Source organism: Coffea arabica, chromosome 1c (assembly GCF_036785885.1).
Source record: "Coffea arabica cultivar ET-39 chromosome 1c, Coffea Arabica ET-39 HiFi, whole genome shotgun sequence".
Classification (NCBI taxonomy): domain Eukaryota; kingdom Viridiplantae; phylum Streptophyta; class Magnoliopsida; order Gentianales; family Rubiaceae; genus Coffea; species Coffea arabica.
The window spans coordinates 48,349,849-48,367,500 of record NC_092310.1 but is presented as its reverse complement, the minus strand read 5'-3'; positions in this window follow the sequence as shown (position 1 = coordinate 48,367,500).

Here is a 17,652-nt window from a genome sequence, read left to right as displayed (position 1 = left end):
ATTTTCTGGCATGCCATGCCAGATAACGCAGAATTACGTGAAAAAGACGGACTGCAGGTCCTATCCCTGGAGCTGCTTCCTTTCTTTAGAGATACATTCTGAACCTACTTGGGATTAGGAAACCTTTGCAGAAAAAACTTTTGGCAACAATTCAATGAGGGAAATAAGGAAGCAGTCCTTTTGAGAAACAAACTCTAGTCGGAAAGCAAGTTTGCGGCAGAAACACTTTAAATAGGACAGCAATAGACTAGGGTCTTTCATTTTTCATCTTTGTCTTTTACTTCTCAACACAAGTCTTAGACTGGCGGCGATACGCTTTTATTTTTCATCAACTAAAACTCCATGAAAACTTTGAATTACTTTGTTGTCATGACTATGCGGCAAGGCTAAATCGTTTATCTAGTTGAGGGGTAATCAAGGCCCGGAGCACGAATAATTGTGAGATCGTTTTGTTTATTCTAAATTCTGCGTTTGTGAGTATTTAATTATTCTTTGTTTGAACAGCCTATTATTGTTTGGATTTATTGGATCAATATGGCCAGTTGTTCAATTGTTTAAATAATATATTGATAATTAGGACAGGGGTGTGTATCACTTGAATGTCTTAAATTAGTGGCAAATGGTACCAATTTCATTGCCTCGCAAGCAATCTAATCTGGGTCGTAGGTTAAATGAACCCGCATGTGTATTTGTTAGCTAGAATTGAGTCTCTCTAATTCTTAAAGCTGTAATTAGATTAAATCCTTCGAGCGTCTCTGGAGTTATCTATTTTATAATAGGGTAGTTTAAGAGCATCTCTGGACTACCGTAAAATTAAGAAGAGATTGGTGATTCGGCAGTTGTTAAATTGCTTTAACCAATTTATTTGCGAACGTGTGAATTAATTCAGATATCTATGATCAATTGCGTGAACCGGTGCCGAAATTATCTCCTTGACTAGGATGTGTCAATTCATTGTTTATTACATTCCTTAGTTATTGCCTTTCTTGCGATTGTTTATTTAGTGACTTTACGCCTTTAATTTGTTCGTTTATCTCTCTTCCAAAAACCTCCCAATTATCTGTTTGTGATAAATCTATCAGTTCCTTGTGGAGATGACCCCTACTCACTACTATACTCATTCAGTTTTGGGAGTAGGTATCATTATAAATTGTATCTTTGGTAGTTTGACAGCCACCAAATTTTGGCGCCGTTGCTCTGGAACTGGTGCTTAAAGTGATTTATTGCACAGGCTTGTTTTGTTTAGTTCGTTCCATTCTTTTTACTAGTTATGGCTGCTAATCTTCCGTATTTTGGTGATGGACTGGATTTTATTTCTAGAAGGAGTTATGAGACTCATGTTTTTTCTAATGATCAATTGACTGTTGCAAATTGTGAAAGTTATTTTGCCTCAGATCATTCAACCAGTATATATATACCCCACATTTCAAGATGGCTTGAGTGCTCCAATCGACACTTTTGGAGATTTTTCACCTCAATATCAAATATGGTATGACCTTTATTCCAACGGGTATAATCAAGGATGGTAGGACAACTCCAACTTCAATTATACACCAGAGCCAATCGATTTTCAATATCAATATCAACAGCAATAACCATTACCCGTGTCAAGTTTGTCTCTTGAAGAAATGGTTAAATTAATTGCTACTGACACATATCAATTTCAACAGGAGACACAAAAGATGATTAAAGAGATGGAAGATGGAAGACGTGAATTGGCATCTACAATGAGTAAATTGATTTCTCCAATTTATGAAAAATTGCCTTCACTGACCATCAACGATCTTAAAGAAGATGAGAGTACAATTATCTTGACAAATGACATGGAATTGCAAGAATCTCAAGAAGAATCTAAAGATGCAATTGAAAAGGGAATTGAAGTACAAGAAATGGAACCCCAATATTAAATTGTCCAAGTGAATGAATCCAGTGAACAATCTCCAAATGCGGTGACATTTTCTCCATTCATTAATCAATATTCTCCTGACTCTTATTCTTTAATTCCTGTTAGTGAGATTGACTTTATTATACCAGAAGATTTTGAATTTCATGACAGGAATAAGTTAAGAGTCACGATAGTAAAATATCTCGAACGAATAAGTGCTCGTGATAGAGGAGTGAGTGAAGAAATAAGGTCATTATTTGTTTGTTTGGCACCATTTACAAATCCATGGTACCTCGTGTGCTCAATGATTACTCTATTTACGAGGGTTATCAGGACTATACAGAGGATGAAACATTGAAACGAACCACAAGATTTTATCCTCTGTGAATAAACAGGGCAATGTCTATCCAAAGACGTTAAAGAGAGGCGCTGCTTGGGAGGCAACCCAAGGACTAAACTCTTCGTTATTGTTATCTTTCATTTTTCTCTTTAATTCTATGTTGTTGTTATTATTATTATTATTATGTCTCATTCCCAGTGCTTTATTGGTGTTAGGCAGAAGACTGTGGCTTCCTAGGCATGCCCACGTTTCATAGAAAATTTCATGGGTGCTGTTACAAAGAATAGGCAGCCGACTTACACTTCTTAAGTGTTCTAATGCCTCTCAACCACGGACCGTCGCCGCTACTGCGCGACGCGACACAACCCACGACCATCCGCTGCCACCAAGCCCAACCGCCCAGGCCGCCGCTACTCGCCATTGCTGCCCCACACTCCCTCAACGTCCATCCCTTCTGCATCCTGTGTACTTGGGAATTTTTAGTTTCATGCCTAGGCGGATGCCCTTCGCGGGTTGGGTGAACAAATTGATTATATGGATGACCATCTCACAACCTTGCAACTCCATTCTTCTATTCAGACACAAAATTTGGCAGCCTTCTTTGCCTATGTTGGATTTCAGCCGCCTCATTCTCCTCCCCCATAGTGCGATCGTGCCCCCGTTTGGCCTTCAAGGAAGCTCCAATTCCTTTCTTTTGGATTTCTGTTTTTCTTTGTTCCATTGAGGACAATGTAGATTTCTGGTGTGGGGGGAGTAGTTCTAGCTCTTTTTGTTTGTTAGCTCTTTAGTTCTAGCTCTTTTTGGTTTGATAAAAAAAAAGAGGAAAAGAGGAAACAAAAAATTCAAAAAATATGTATTTGATGAGTTCGATTGGCTTCAATTGAAAATATCTGGAACTTGATGTTGTGATGATGATTGAAATTACTTTACAAGCATGAGCAGTTTTATTATGTGGTTAAGTGTCTTGTCTTCTTGATAATGAAATTGAATGAGGAAATTTGCAAGACTTGACAATTAATATCCTGTTGTGAGCTGTTGAGCCAACGAGCATTGCATTGATAACTGCTCCATTTTCTTTCATTGATTCATATTACACATGATTTGATTGTTCTAGAACTTGCTTTGTTATGCATGTCAAGATCACATTCCTGAGTTTGATGCATTAAAATGACAAGGGCACTTAGGTTAACCCTTTTGGCTTTCTAAAGACCAACTCTAATCAGATCTCTCCTACTTGACCATGGTTGAGCCTAGACCCTTTTTTTATTTAAAAACTCATTTTGTCACCCCTAAATCTCTTGTGTCGACCCTCTTTGGTTTCTACCCCATGTCAAAGGAATACCTTGATTTCAGTGCATGATGATTTCGAAGTGTGTTGAAAGGGGATGATTGCAGTTAGCGAGTATGCTTTTATCCCCATGTGGTTGTGCATATTTAAAAAAAAACAAAGGAAAGAAGGGGGAGAAAGAGAAGAAAAGGAGCACACCAAGAAAGAAAAAAAAAATAAAAAGAAGAGGAAAAAAAATAAAAAAATAAAAAAAATCTAAAGAAGAAAAAAAAAAAGTTATGAAGTGCGATGTTGAGATAGTGGGGGGAAGCCCTTGGTTGGGCTTGCATTTGCTAATTTTTGGAAAATTTATGGGTATACTTTGGAAAGATCATTGGAATGAAGAAAACAATTGGAATTCATGCAGTGGAGTCGACGGTGTTTCCTTTGACTTAATGAGCCTAAATTACCTATTTGATCCAACCCGTGCTTGAGCCCCATTACAACCTGTATTAAGACCCTTTGATTTTTGCATTAAATTTGGTTTCAGTGGTGGCGATGTGATATATTAGCAAGCATAGGGTAACATTATGTTATTGTGTGGTGAGAGTGACCCTTCGTGTTTCATGTTGGAGTGGTGAGTAATCATATTCCATTCTATAAGAGAGGATTAAGTCTTGCTCCTAAATTTGATAACATTGTTAGGAGGATAGGATACTTGTGCTCGCATGGTGGGCTGCTACATGTGTGTAACTGTGGTTGTATCTTTGAGGTTTGAAATGCTTGAGGACAAGCATTGTCTTGGTGTGGGGGGATTTGATAGGCCGATAATGAAGTGTTATTACATTGATGTTTAGTCTTAATTTTGGCTAATTATGGTCTAGAGTAATGGGTTTTTGCTCATAATTGGTATTTGCGTCTGTTGCAGGCAATTGATGTCAAAAATGACAAAAAAAAAAGCAAATTCCAGAAGACTAGACATTTTCTGGCGTGCCCACGCCAGATAACGCACAGTTATGTGAAAAAGACAGACTGCAGGTTCTATCCCTGGAGCTACTTCCTTTCTTTAGAGATACATTCTGAACCTACGTGGGATTAGGAAACCTTTGCAGAAAAAACTTTTGGCAACAATTCAATGAGGGAAATAAGGAAGCAATCCTTTTGGGAAACGAACTCTAAGTCAGAAAGCAAGTGTGCAGCAGAAACAGTTTAAATAGGACAGCAGTAGACTAGGGTCTTTCATCTTTGTCTTTTACTTCTCAACGCAAGTCTTAGACTGGCGGCGATACCCTTTTACTTTTCATCAACAAAAACTCCATGAAAACTTTGAATTGCTTTGTTGTCATGACTATGCAGCAAGGCTAGATCGTTTATCTAGTTGAGAAGTAATCAAGATTCGGAGCACGAATAATTGTGAGATCGTTTTGTTTATTTTAAATTCTACGTTTGTGAGTATTTAATTATTTTTTGTTCGAACAGCCTATTATTGTTTGGATTTATTGGATCAATATGGCCAGTTGTTCAATTATCTAAATAATATACTGCCAATTAGGACAGAGGTGCGTATCACTTGAATGTCTTAAATTAGTGGAAAACGGTACCAATTTCATTGCCTCGCAAGAAGTCTAATCTGAGTCGTAGGAATAATTAATTTAGTTTAAATGAACCCGCATGTGTGTTTGTTAACTAGAATTGAGTCTCTCTAATTCTTAAACCTGTAATTAGATTAAATCCTTCAAGCGTCTCTGAGGTTATCTATTTTACAAGAGGATAGTTTAAGAGCGTCTCTGGACTACCGTAAAATTAAGGAGAGATTGGTGGTTCGGCGGTTATTGAATTGCTTTAATCAATTTATTTGCGAACGTGTGAATTAATTCAGATATCTATGATCAATTGTGTGAATCGGTGCTGAGATTATTTCCTTGACTAGGATGTATCAATTCATTGTTTATTACATTCCTTAGTTATTGCCTTTCTTGCGATTGTTTATTTAGTGACTTTACGCCTTTAATTTGTTCGTTTATCTCTCTTCCAAAAACCCCCCAATTATCTGTTTGTAATAAATCTACCAGTTTCCTGTGGAGACGACCCTACTCGCTACTATACTCGTTCAGTTTTGGGAGTAGGTATCATTATAAATTTTATCTTTGGTAGTTTGACAGCCACCAAAAAGTAAACCAAACTTGAGCACGTTTGACTAACAAAAAATGAAATAAAGAAAATCAAAAGCGAAAATATCTCTCTCAAAAGGGTAAAAAACAAAAAAACCTCCTGTAATAAACTTAATACACAGAAAAGCCCCCCATGGTTTCAAATATACAACACGACACCTCATACTTTGAACTAAATTGTAAAGGTGACGGAATCTGTTAAACTTAAAGGAAATGGATGAAATGACCAAAATGCCCTGATATAATTAAGCAAAAGACAGCTCAAAAAATCATTTGTTTTATTCTCTAAATGGAGAGAATTGAGGGTTAAAGGTTAGAATAGGTATATTTGATAAAAATTAGGTATAAAAATATTTTTTTAGGTTCCAATAAATCATTTCCGTTAAGTTTAACGGATTCCGTCACCTTTACAATTAGTTCAAAACATGAGGTGTCGTATTGTATATTTTGAAACTATAGGGGATTTTTCTGTGTATTAGGCTTACCACAGAGGATTTTTTTTTTTGTTTTTTACTCCTCTCAAAAATCATGAATCCCTATAGTTTTGTAAAATAAAATGAAGGAATTAAAATTGAAAAAAATGCTTAATCTTCCTTCTCTTGCTCCTCCCAATAGGCATAGCAAAATAAAACATTTGAAAATTATGAACGGTAAGCTGGAAAAAGGTCCAACTTCTTAACATTTTCTCCTTGTTTCCTGCAACAAAACCCAAAAATATTTCGTTACACAATTCGTATTACCCAGGAGGGAGGTTGAAGCATGAGGGAATGAATTGCGGATTCCCATAGCGGCTGCTTGATTTCGAGATAATGTTTTTAACTAATTTTTAAACATAATGTGCAGTTAAATGCTTATTAAAAAAAGGATAATTTTTTATACACTGATAATGTATATACTTTTATCATTGAATGCATGATATATAATATGAATCTGAATTTGCATACGTGTCATGCATCCAACTGTAATAATATATATACTATCAGTATATATAAGATTAACTCACTAAAAAATGTCTATTAACTTATATTTGGCTCCTTAAGAGCGTACAATAAGGACATTATAAAGGAAGTAAGATAGGTTCATCACTAAATTTTTAAAATTGTCACTTACCCCTTGAATCGTAATACTTTTGCAGATTGAATTTGCCCTCTCAGCAAATAAAAAAAAATAAAAATAAAAGTGGATTCACTTTTTTTGTATGTCCTTAGAACACCAAATAGATGAACCCTAGTCACAAAGGTAAGCATAAATGTTCTTTGCTTCCCTTTAAAACCAAGAGTTTGGTCATTGCTAATTGGTTAACCCTATTTTAGTTTATTTTATTGGTAAACGACAAACCTAATAAAGGATTGAACTGATTTTCCAAAGCATTACAATAAAATTATAAAAATTGTGATTTTAAAATTCACAGCCATTTTCACAAATTTAATTCTTATTCTATAGGATGAGATGGATTTATATGAGAATTCAAGGATAGGAGAAATGCATGTACTCAATGAATATCGAGTGTACGTGAAATTGTAAAGCGTTGGTGTTAGTAATGGATTACTTGAGCAATCGTGCCACACGAGGTTTACAAACTCTTGCATGTATACTTGCTTGTTAGACAACTTAAGAAAACCTAGTGGAAGACACTATACTAGTACACTTGCTTGTTAGACAACTTATAATAGATTATGATCTCTCTTGAAGGTTAACAATACTGGAATAATGCTGTTAAACAGAAACACTTAAAAAACAAAAGTTATATCAATGTGCTTTTTCTTACCAACTAAAACTTTCTTGCCTAGTTGCCAATACTAGGGGGAAATGAGTGGAGTGAAGGTTTTAGGGTTGTATAATTTGATCAAAGGATTCGACAATATGAGCTATCAAGTCCTTTCATCTGTAACTTGTGAAATTTTTGTATGGACACAAATTTATAATTTCTAAAAGAAACAATGTCCACAATGAAACATGTATAAAATAATACAAATTAAGTTGTGATTTAACATTACTGATGGAACCAGAGGCTAAAGTTTGGGAAAGGGGTGAGGGACAACATTATCGAAGATGTGCATTTAAGAAGGAACCCTCATGTATTTTGAAAGCTCTAGGGCCCCCCGACCAATTCTAATATATATATATATATATATATATATATATATATATATAAAGGAATGTTGAAAGATTTATAAAAGTTTGGAGGAAAAATCTAATTTTTACTAGGACGTAAGTAAAAAGTTTGATTATTTTGAAGGGTTACAAAAGGATATTTAGAATCTTGGGTCCGCTAGATATGCTAATAACCAACACTATACGGACATGCCAACCACTACGATCGTATCCTATTAATATTTTATACCAAAGCAAAGCACGCCAAAACAAACGTTTAGGGATTAAACAATTTTAGTTGAAAAATTAAAGGACTAATTTACAATTTAATAAAAATATTAAGGACCATTCCACCAATTTGCACGCTGGAGAAAGTGAGGTTGTATTTGGTTAACATTTTAAGCTACAATCCACGATAACTAGTCCCTTTCTCCTTTTTGATCGTCATTTTCCGTCTCTAGGGATCACATAGAATCATTCATTTATTACTTCTTCTAAGGAATTGACACCGAAAGACTGACTAAGCCCTTGTTTAGATTGTTATTTTTTGTGAAAAAGTTTTTCTTTCTTTATTTATGAATATATTTTTTTCTCTCATATATTATATCATTATAATACATTTTTTTATAAAAATTTTATAAAATAACAATCCAAATTGATTAGTTAACCAACCTTTTTGTGCAATCCTTTGCCAACGGTTTCATAACTTAATTAAAACTTATTTCTAAGATATTGCTCTCTAGTAAGGAATGAGTTTAGATTTGGTAAGAAAGAATATTGTAATAAGGGCTTTTTTTTATCCTCATATCTCTTTTCACACTTTTCCTAGCTTTTACTGCCAAATTCAGAGTAATTCGAATCCTAAATTAGGACAGTATAAAAAACTACAAGAACGCTCTTCGAATGAATAGGCAATACTAATTCATCAATGACTGAGGGCATGCTTGATCTCTCTCTCTCTCTCTCACTTTGGGTTTTGGACCTTTCCAGCATATGGTACGTCAGAAGATCAGTGCAATCTTCAAATTTCGTGAGAGGTCACGTGATATCATTGGAATTTGTAGCATTCTTGACCAATTGAATAAGTTATTCTATATTAGCATATCTCCTGCTGTAGCATATGTAGACATTCAATTTAGTCCCGTTATTAAGATAGTGGCTCGTGAATCCATATGTTGTTGGTGGGTGTGTCTGGATTACAAGAATCGCAAAAAATATATATATATATATATATATATATATATAGTTTTTTTTAGTTTGCTTATATTATACTCCCTTCGTCCCGAAATAATTGTCGCACTTCGGGAGTTGTGTTTATTTTTAACAGTGTCTGGATTTCAAACGATTTTGGTGTAATTTCCAGCAATGCCCCTATCCGGTTTCTATGGAGCAGCGTAGCTTATTGACTATTAGAATGATAATGGAGTGGTGACAGACATGTGGGATTCATGTTTCAACAATGTCTCAGCCGTTTTTTTCGAATGTTCCTTGCACGACCATTGTTTCCATTTGCTGTGAAACTCACGCATATCAAGTGCAATCGTTGTAATTTTTTGGGGCCCATCAAAATCTTAAAAGAATCTGGTATATTTAAGGGCATGAGATGGAAATGGGGGAAAGTTTTTATTGCCAATTGTGGTAAGTGACATTAATTTTGGGACAGACAAAAAAGGAAAGCATGACACTTTCAATGGGACGGAGGGAGTATATATTTTTTTCAATTTTTTTATTTCATATCACATCACAAAAAATATTTGAATAATTATTTTAAATAAATATTTCAAATAACAAATAACCTCCTATTTAAATTTATATGAGATTATTCTTTGTATGTGTGGGTTGTTATTTGACCATCCAATTTTTCTTAGACGCAATTCATTTGTGTTCCTCACCATTGGGTTGAATATTACAATAAATTATCTCAAGAATATCTAAGGTTTTGGTAACAAAATTAGTCCAAGTCGGAAAAAATAATATTAAAAAAGTATTTTAAGAAGAGAGATGAAAGTTTTATTCCATAAATATCTCTTATGCATGTATATAAGTTATAATAGTAAAAAAATGAAAATAATTAAAAGTTAGAAGCAATTAACATTTCACTATTCAAAAAATTTACATTCAATATATTAAACAACACAAATATGTAACAAAACTAGACTAATGATCACAAAATTCAGTAAAATAGATCAATCATCTCTCTTATCAAGAGGTTTGCTATGATTCCTGTGATTTTGAATAGAAAAATTTTGAAATTTGCCTTTCTTTTCCCTCCTTTTTCCTTTTCTTCCACGAATTACTTTACAACTATCACAATTTTAAGAGTTTCAAAGAAAATTTCCTCATCAACAACCTTCTTTTGTCCAGTGTTTTCTTCTTCTAACAAAACCTTTTTTTTTTAAATTGTGCACGACTGATTTCTAGTCAAATTCTATCAATAACAAAATAGCTTTATTTGTTATATCAATTGGCGTTATTTTGTAATTGCAAGTCATCGGTCATCATTAGAGAAATGCTTAACATTTATTTTCATTAATTAGTTGCTAATAGTTAATTAGTGCTCTAATTACTCAATCGTTAGATATTAGTGTCTAATAAGACATAATGTCTTAGGGTATATGAGTAATTTCTTCTCGTGTGATGTAAATAATTGGTCCATAATTCTATCAAGAGAGATAAGTGTAATTGTATAAACCTCAGGGGAGGTCAATGAAATTGTTAGAAATCTCAAAGGAAGTTTCTGAAATTATCTCCTTTTTTTTTTTAACTTTTAGCAGGAGACAAATGGAATCAAGAAACGGAAAAGGGGAAAAGGGTTAGAATTCAGAATTTCTAAATCTTTAGAATCTCTCCTCGATGATTAAGGATGTGAAGCTAAACTAAAAGATCTCTCATTATTGACGTTGATGATAGATTTTTCATAGCAGTCTCACAAGCCTCATTCAGTAATTGCAGTAACAGGCCTTTTATTCTTTTAGCATTTAGTATATATTGGCACAAATCATGTTGGTTTTGAAAAACAAAGAGATATTTCAATTAGCAAAATTTATAGGCTTACAAATTTTTTTATCTTTGACATTTTATACTTTTTTTTTTGGGAGACTAAGCCTTGCAAAAGTTAGAGAGGAGAAAGGAAAGGGTTTGAAACTCATTTTAGGGACCTTAATGTTACTTGACTAATGTCACTACCAGCTAAGTTGAACTATGGGGACTTTTTCTAATTAATTTCTATTAGATACTGGAATTCCTTTACCATTCACTTGTTCTCAATCCTTAACATTTTATGTTCTTAACTAATATTGACTTCTGATTAAGAACATTTTATGCTCGTAACTAATTTTATTTTCAGTTGAAAGCAAGTCCAAATAGGATGCTGATTTTTAAAAGAACATTCCAAATTTCTTTTCCTCCCTTGTTCTCACCCCCTCCATGTGTGGTATGCTGACAAAAATTTCGATGTTAACATAGCCATTTGGATGTGTTACAACAGATAATTTTGAACGCAATTGGATAAGATATTTGATACAATCACAACCAACAGGATTAACTAAAACCATATAACGCTCCTGAACAAAGATGTTATGTTTCTCTTAACATGCATTAAGCTTGAATTTTATTCTGGAAGTCTCAATATTGTAATACTAAAAGTTTTTTTCTTTAATGAGACTGATAATGCTAGAGAACTCAAAAAGAAAGATTTTTGTACATTTTTTAATAACCATTGCTTTTTTGAAGTACGCATGTCTCAAAGATCAACCTCTTTCTTTATTTTCGTATATCTATTTATTCTAGAATAGTTATTTATCTTTTTGTCATTTTTTCTTTTCCCTCACGAGTTTTTTTTTGTCTTTCTGCGGATAATTTTCAAACTAATAAATATTCAAGTATTGAAGACATTCTAAGCCAACCTTATGAATAAGTAAATGACTTGGTATATAAGAGGATCTTGTTAGTTCAAATGATGAGCTGCATGACTAGTTGGGTTAACGTTTATTGCAAGGGCTTCCAGAATTTCCCACTGAATTCTCTGTACTCTTTTATGATTCTTCCTCTAATTGAATGTTAGGTTTGAGTGGCATCACTTTTTGTGTGGGGCAATGACTCATCGCCATACCAATCCCAAACAAAAAAAAAATCTGCCGACAGCGGCAAGTTACCCCGATTCCATCATTGCTGGTTTTCATCGTGTTCTAGAGGTTAATTTGCGAGGATTCTTTTGTGCACCAACATGGTAGGGACAAATTAAACATTAAAAAAAAAAGCGACATTGTTCGACATCTGTGATTGAAACAATCTCTCTTGATTGAAATTGAGGCATAAAGATATGTTCTAAATTATTGTTCCACATCTGTGATATAGTGATATATAAATTTCTGTAGCAAAGTAAATCAGTAAGCAAATAGCTTTGGCTATCCTCTTTGTTTTATCTGTAATTTTTAACTCGTCTAACTTGTAATCCAGTCTAGTCTTGTTGGACAGGCACAGCCTTTAATTTACGAGTAAATCTTATATACACTCACAGTGTATACATAATTACTATTGGTTCTATAACATATGCGCAAAAGTTGATTTTTAAATTTAAATTTTACATATTTATCATTTATTCAACGCTAATAGTGTATACACTGTCAATGTCAGTATAGAAAAGATTAATCTTTAATTTAGAGTGATTCCACTACTCTTCTTTTGCAATTTTATATTAAGAGCAAGTTGTATTTATCAACTGTATTGCTTTTATCAATCTTTACATATGTAGAGTAGTATATATAATTTAATGATATACAGTTCTTGTTGATTTATCATGGCATGTCTTTGGTCAAGTTCGTTATTGCCCGCATGCTTTTTAATTATTAAATGGAAACTATAGTATATCCTACAAACTATTCATGCCTTTCATGGTGGGATATCTTTAAAATCCTCCACTCTACTCAATAATTTTGTCCATTGGAATTTTTGATAGAGAACTCCTTGGGATGCCACTTCATTTGTTCGAGTAGGTTTGCAATCATTTCTTGTTATTTCTTTTGAACGTTCTCAAGTTACAACCTAGTTTATAGATTTCAACATCTCTTCTAGTGCTGTCATTCTCGTTTTGGTGGTAAAAAGAAGGGATAATGTCAGAAACTTCCCTCGAGATTTCTAACAATTTCACTCGGCTTCTTTGAGGTTTACATAATTACCGGAACCTCTCTTAATGTGATGAAAAGACAATAATGCCTTTCACTAATTGTAAATTCATTGAAAAACTCTATTAAATATTAAAATTTTCTCATCTATTATCAACCAATAAGTCAAATTACAATTTTTCTCATTTAACTCTCTATTCTCTTCCTCCTATATCCATTTTCCTTCCAAACTTATTTATTTATTGTTATCAACTAAATATGTATTGTCGACACTAACAAAATCACTATACATAGCAAACCACCAATGCGTACCTATCTTGGTGTCTATTCCTAATTCTCTCTTTTTCATTATTATTAAATAGTTTCTTTGCGACCATTTTGTTTCCAATTTTTGATAGACATTAGCAAATTAAAATTGTCAAATGATAAATTGAATAATAATTTCATTATAAAACTAATGATGATGAAGATAGTGGCAGTGATAAAAAAAATAAAAAATTAAGGATAGGAAGCGGATTAGAGACTAAATATAGGTTATATTGGTATGGTAGTTATGAAAAACAGTGTTCTTGGTATATTTATAACTGTATTGTGTTTCTATTTTTTATTTACAATTATTGATGTTATTCCTATAGAGAGAATTTGATTGGTTTTGAACTATGCACCAATGAAGTATATTGGATATTAATATTGGTAGTGATGACTTAGATTATTTTGTATTAAAAAAGTGGTAACCATGGAATTGAAATTTAGGGATATTCATGAATATTGTTGTGTATTAAGCAAAATCTGATATTGATATGAGATTGAAGGTAAACTTTTCGGATATCTGATGTAGCATTTATATTTGATACAATGGTTTGCGTTGGAAACTTTTAGGTAAAACAGAAACAATAAAATAAAGATAAGTGTTTATTTAATGGTGATTTGGATTTTGATGGATAGGCAATAGTAATAGCATGTAAGGATGAATGAAATAGAGACTGTGACCCATTTTTTTCCTTTTTATTTTTATTGTAAATTATAGTTGAGGGGCATTATAGGATTTTTAAGAAAAAGTCTAACCTTTTAGGCCTATAATGTTACTTAAACAATGAAAATATGGGAGGTATGTGTAATTTTTATAACTTGAGAAGGGAGATAGGTCTACTATTAAATCTTTAAAATTGTCACATATCCCCTGAACTGCAATACTTTGCAGATTGTATTTGCCTCTCGCCAAAAAAAAAAAAAAACACTGAGTCCAGTTTTTATTATTTGTTCTCAAGGCACAAAATAGACGAACCTTAGTTATAAAGGTAACCATAGATATGTTGTTTGCTTCCATTTACTTCCCTTTGAAACCAAGAGTTTGGTCATTGCTAATTGGTTAACCCTATTTTAGTCTATTTTATTGGTAAACTACTAACCTAAAGGGTTAAACTTATTTTTCAAAGCATTATAATAAAATTATGAAAGCTGCGATTTTTAAAATTCATAGCCATTTTTATAAACTCAATTTTCTTATTCTATAGGATGATGATATGATTATATGAGTGTCCAAAAGATAGAAGAAATGGATATACCTAAAGCTTGGAGGGAAGGAAGGAGAATGGTGTTTGATTTGCGAGATTAAGCAAAGTTTCAACACTTTTAGCTATCGTATCCACTTAAGTTGGCAAAAAAAAAAAAGCATGTTAATATTATTTTGCTAAACCACTTAAAGTGTCCTGCTTTCATATTACAAATTCCAATAATTATTTCCCAAAATGTCTCGTACTTTTCTTTTCTTTTTTCTGTTTAATATCTATATATCCATATATATATATATATATATATATATATATATATATATATATATATATATATATATCAATGAATACCCAAGGCACACTAATAGTGAAGCCTTGGTGTTAATAGTGAACTATTTAAGCGAACATGCCACACAAGGTTTAGAAATTCTTGCATATATACTGTGCTTGTTAAACAACTTAGAGAACCTACTGGTAGAGACCATACCTCCTACAGACAGAAATCTAAAAATTGACCACTTCATCCTCATTTTCCTAGATTATTATCTCTCTAGAAGATTAACAATTATGGAATATTGCTGTTAAATGGAAATACTAAAAAACAAAAATTATGTCAATGTACTTTTTCTTACAAGCTAAAAAATTCTTGTCTAGTTGCTAATACTAAGGGAAAATGAGAAGAGTAAAGGTTTTTGGCTTGTATAATTTGATCAAAGCATTCAACCATAAGAGCTGTCGAGTCCTTGCTTCCTTAACTTGTGCAATTTGTGTATAAACACAAATTTGTGATTTCTGAAAGAAATGATGCCCACAATAAAAACATATACCCATTGAGTTATGACTTAATGCTACTAATGGAACCAAGCCTAAAGTTTGGGAAGAGGGAGTAGGGGCAAGATTATTAAAGATGTGCATTTATGAAAGTACCCTCATATATTTCAAAAGCTTAGGGGGACAAACTCTATTATATATATATATATATATATATATATATATATATATATGTAAATTTTTAAAGTTTTTAAGGGAATTTGAAAATTTTATAATATTTTTGGGAAGGGGGGAGGGGGGGAATCTAATTTTTACTAGGACATAAGTAAAAAAATTGATTATTTAAAGGGTAAATATTTTATGCACTGATAATATATATATATATATATATATATATATATTAACGGGTTTAGATGCATGTCATATATACAAAACTTGATATTCAAATTCAAATTTAAATGATGTAACATTAATCCAACCTTATTAGAGTATGCATTGATAGTACAGGAAAGATTAATTTTTATTTAAAAGGGTTACAAAAGGATTTTCAGAATCTTGGATCCGCTAGATATGCCAATAACTAATACTATAAGGACATGCCAACCACTACAATTATGTCCAAGACGATCTGTCTTTTCTAATGGCTGTACAGAATTTTTTATTCCTTGATGATTTTGCAGCGTGCTTTTATACAAAAAATTAACATAAAAAGGAACCCAAAAAAGCTTATTTGGTATTGAATTTCATCATATTTTTCAAATTACAATTTTTGGCCTTTCAGTTAACTTGAGTAGCATCTAATGCATATTTTGGTTAAATATTAGTAGAGAAACTCGGATTTGGTGCAAATAACACTATATAGCAAAGCAAACCAGCAAACCTTTATTCTTTAGGGATTAAACAATTTTAGGTGAAAATGTTGAGGACCAAATTACAATTTAAGGAAAATCTTAAGGACCGTACCACCAATTTGCACGTTGGAGAAAGCGGGGTTGTGTTTGGCTTTATTATCGACAAACAAGAAATGATCACTTCTCTCCCTCTTTTGGGCCCTTAAAAACCTCAATCTTTCCCTCTTTCGGCTTTATTACTTTATCCAAGGAATTGGCAGGTTAGGCCTTGGGGAGACTTTTAACGAGTCGGCTCAAATACGAAAATGAACTATAAGCATTGCTCAATTTCTCGTTTATTTATATAAATATTTGAATTCGATTTCAACCTCAACTCATTAAATTAAATGAGCCGAATTCGAGCTCAAGATCGAGTTTGAATTTGAGTTTAGATATGATTTAATTATATTCTAATAAATAATACATTATTTAGAATAAGTTTAATTATATTTATTGGTTTTACAAAATAAATAATACTAATTTATGTATAATTACTTTGATTAAAATATAATATATTTTTAATACTATTAAATATATTTATATTAGTATTTATTTATTTTTATGGTTATATATGTGTTCATGAATTATTTAAATAGTTCGTGAACAAATTCATGCTCGACTCAATTAACAAATGAGTCTAATATTGTATTCAAACTTAATTTATTTATTAAATGATCAAACTTTTTTCAAATTTGAATAAGCCGAACACGAACGTATTTGTGAATAGTTAGATTCGATAAAAGTTTAGACGAAGAGGCAAGTGTTTGAACTACAAAGCTCTAGCTCAGTGGCCACCACCTCTCTTGGTGGAGTGGGAGGTCAGGGTTCAACCCTTGCCTCCCACCAAATTGCTTGTCCCTCATGGACAGTTCGGTTGGTCTCAGCAAGCCTCCTTAGGAGCTGGTATCCAGTGCCCGCAAGGGTCCGAGTCCCATGGTTATCGTGTTCAAGGAAAAAAAAAAAAAAAAAAAAAGAGGCAAGTGTTGGTTTGGTTTACCACCATAAAAAAAAATATATTCTCCTTACACCTAGGCAACTCTACCAAATTATAGACAACTTAGATAATATATTTAAGTGGCGACTGCTATAAAACGTTGACACTTTGCCTAGTAGTTAGAATTTAAAATTAAAAGCAGCCATGCTTGACTGAGGAGAGCAGTTGAAAGTGATGCATGGAGAAAATAACTGTTAAAATTTTTTTTAATAATGAATGATGACTTGTATTTACAAAATTACATTAATTGATATACCTAATAAAGGAATGAGACAAAAGAAAGGCAAAATTTAAAATTTTTTTTATTCAAAATCACAAGAATCATAGCAAATATCATGTTAAAAGAGATGACTAGTCCATTTTGTTGAATCTTGTGATCATTAGTGTAGTTTTGTTACTTATTTATATTATCCAATTTATTAAATGTGAATTTTTTGAGTGGTGAAATGTGTGTATTAATTATTTTTAACTTATATATATATTTTACTAATGCAACTTATATACATGTATGAGGGACATTTATGAAATAAAAGTTTCATCTCTCTTCATAAATTATTTTTTTAATATTATTTTTTCTAATTGGACTAATTTGTTATCAAAATCTTA